The sequence below is a fragment of the Phasianus colchicus genome, chromosome 5, assembly GCF_987193195.1.
Source record: "Phasianus colchicus chromosome 5, bPhaCol1.hap1.1, whole genome shotgun sequence".
In the NCBI taxonomy this organism is placed as follows: Eukaryota; Metazoa; Chordata; class Aves; order Galliformes; family Phasianidae; genus Phasianus; species Phasianus colchicus.
In genome coordinates this window covers 42366466-42368957 of record NC_143440.1, presented here as the reverse complement: position 1 = coordinate 42368957, position 2492 = coordinate 42366466, and the positions used below count along the sequence as shown (strand labels likewise).

Below are 2492 nucleotides of genomic sequence, written 5' to 3'. Positions count from 1 at the left end.
TCAAGTAACGCAAATACATAAATCAAAATTAAAAACTCATCAGGTAGAGATTAAAAAACAGTCCAAAATCTTAAGCCTGAAGGAGAAATATGTAGCAATTTAAAGGACAGACATCCATCAAGGCTTGAATGTTTCCCTGCAGTGGACATAGATATTGATCTGCTTGTAAAACAGCTTCTTTTTCCATTGTCAGCAATTTACTAAAAACACAGGATTACACTGACTCTTTAAGGATTCTATTTTTATTTCTTTAGCTTTTTTTTTTTTTCTTCCCACACACAGTCTTTCCTCCTGGCTCATTATAGTCTTTTTTCTTATATTACATGCAGTCTTCCAGACCTAAGTCAATGAACAAGATATTATGCACTAATGATGGCTAATACAGAAAGACACACAGAAAAGCAGTTGTTAACACATTCTGTCTCTTTGAAGAAGTTGTAGAAATACCAAAATGAGAATATTATATCAATAGGCAGCTTTGTTATTCACAATTAAAAAAACTTCATCAAATAACTGAAGAACTCAATCTATGGTTTTGATGCAGGAGAGAAAAAAATGACATGCAGTCTCATCAGACTGAAAATGGCATCTTTTTTCTGCTTTTGGGCCTTCTAGCTGTTGTTCAAGTAACACCTCAGGTGTTAGTCTCTATAGAGCTCTCTAACAATACTCAAGTAAGGAATAATCATGTTTCAGCAGCACATGTGCTGAAATTTGAACAAAACAGGGAAGATTAGCATGGCCCCTGCACAATGATGACATTCAAATTCATGAAGTGTTCCATATTTTTTTATGTCATCCTAGCTTGTATCAGAAATAGTATAATTCGCAGGACTTGGGAGGTGACTGTCCCTCTGTACTTGACACTGGTGAGGTTGCACCTTGAGTACTATATTCAGTTTTCAACCCCTTGCTACAAGAAACACATCAAAAACCTGGACAGTGTCCAGAGAAGGGCAATGAAGCTGTAAAGAGTCTGGAGCACAAGCCTTATGAGGAGCAGCTGAGGGAACAGGGATTCTTTAGTCTGAAGAAGAGGAGGCCCAGGGGAGACCTTATTGCTCTCTACAACTACCTGAAAAAATTGTGGCAATGTGAGGATTGGCCTCTTCTCCCACGTAACAGCATTAAGATGAGAGATAATGGCCTTAAGTTGCAACAGGGGAGGTTCCGGTTGGATATTAGGAAAAATTTCTTCTTCAAAAGAGTGATAAGGTGCTGGAATGGGATGTCCAGGGAGGTGATTGAGTAACTGTCCCTGGATGCATTTAAGAAACTTGTGGATGTGGCACTCAGGAACGTGGTTAGTGAGAATGGCAACGATGTGCTGATGCTTTGACTATATTATCTTAATGGTCTTTTTCAACCTTAATTATTCTATGACTCTATGAATAAAACACTTGTTTGGGGTTGCTTTTTCTATCTCTTTCTCACCTATATTTAGTCCTACTTCTTCAACATAAAAGCTTCCAGTGTCCACTGAGGACAAGAATGGATTAAAAAAAAAAGACAATTCTCACTTGAGAGCTTTTGAGCTTTTTCCACATCTATTTATTTTTTAAATATATTGTAAGACTTTGAATAGGTAGAGCTAGAAAATCAGGTGGAATTTCTTCAGTCAGGAATAAGAACAGGTTCTAGAGAAATTTAAGTAAAAGATTAATCTGACAGAAAGTGAGCTCAAGCAAAAGCACAGTTTGTAAAGGAAATTTTGTGATATCAGATTTTTTCTAGGTACTTCATTGGATATGTTAGCTAGTATATACTTCTAGAATATTTATCTGCTGCAGTCCCCTTCATTTTGCTTTACAGACAAAAGAAAAATTGGTACCTCATAAATCAGATTCAGTACAGTAACCAGTAAGGAATGATTTTCATTGACATGATTGTTTTATATCAGCTGGGAAAAAAATAGGCCATCTCAAGCTCAACAAAATTAAAAAGGTGTTAAAACACATGATGTATTACTTCTCCTAATGTGAATAAGTATTTTTTATTTTTACTAATGATTATAAATATTTTGGTCTTGTTTTCCCTCTGTATTACCAATATTTTTGAGTCTTGCAGATCATGTGTGCAACTGAGCAGAAACAACTCAATTAATCCCAGCTGCCCTATAAAATCATGTATTTCTTATGCCATTTCATTTTGTCCATCTTTAAGAAAGCTAAAGGAATCTCAAATTCAGGCAAGGAATGCTGATGCCATCAAACTATAGACAGAATTTTTGTACCAGTGATAACGGGGAAGGAAAAAAATCAAGATTCATAGGTTCTAGAAGGCAATTGAAACTCAAAGGGCTGCACTAATATAGTGACAAAATTAATCCACTACTGCTTATTTACTTTGCTTAAATAAGCTGCTGTTAGAAATCACTGAGAGTGCCTATCAGAAAATAGCAAAATGTCCATAATGGCCACTTTCTGAAAAACAGTCACAGCAATTGCAATAGTCACAGAAATCATCAGAAAATTCTTTCCCAGAAAATTCTC

The 2492-nt window shown here is 35.7% G+C and overlaps 1 non-coding gene across 1 annotated transcript; it reads left to right on the top strand.

Moving 5' to 3' along the window:
• The first annotated feature begins 687 nt into the window (after window positions 1-687).
• LOC116228979 (U6 spliceosomal RNA) lies at window positions 688-790 on the top strand. The gene has a single exon (XR_004166914.1). It is a non-coding gene; the product is annotated as a U6 spliceosomal RNA (small nuclear RNA).
• The last annotated feature ends 1702 nt before the right edge of the window (window positions 791-2492 follow it).